Source organism: Nicotiana attenuata, unplaced genomic scaffold, assembly GCF_001879085.1.
Source record: "Nicotiana attenuata strain UT unplaced genomic scaffold, NIATTr2, whole genome shotgun sequence".
NCBI classification, from domain to species: Eukaryota; Viridiplantae; Streptophyta; class Magnoliopsida; order Solanales; family Solanaceae; genus Nicotiana; species Nicotiana attenuata.
Genome location: NW_017673931.1, coordinates 42,703 through 43,098, shown reverse-complemented (window position 1 = coordinate 43,098; position 396 = coordinate 42,703).

The window sequence follows — 396 nt, the reverse complement described above, 5'->3', positions numbered from 1 at the left end:
GTGAAAAACCGCGGTTCCACCGCGACCGCGGCAGAACCGCGGTAGAAGATGGTCGCGGACAACTGAAGAATCAGAGGGCATGTTTGGCCGCGGTTCCACCGCGACCGCGGCAAAACCGCGGCAGGAGGCGGAAATTTCAGGGACTTATGTGCAAAATACGGGATTTTAAGCCCTAAACCCTATATTAAACCAAGGAAGCCGGCCAAGAAAGGGAGGGGACATATTTTGGACATAGATTCGACCTAAGGAGGCAAGAACACATTGGGAGCAAGGCGGAGAATTCTTCTACGAGTTTTTCCTTCCTCTTCCTATTTTTCATTGTTGGTTATGAATTTTAGTATTGTAGTTTTACATACTATTATGAATAGCTAAGTTGTTATCTAGAGTTTGATAGAA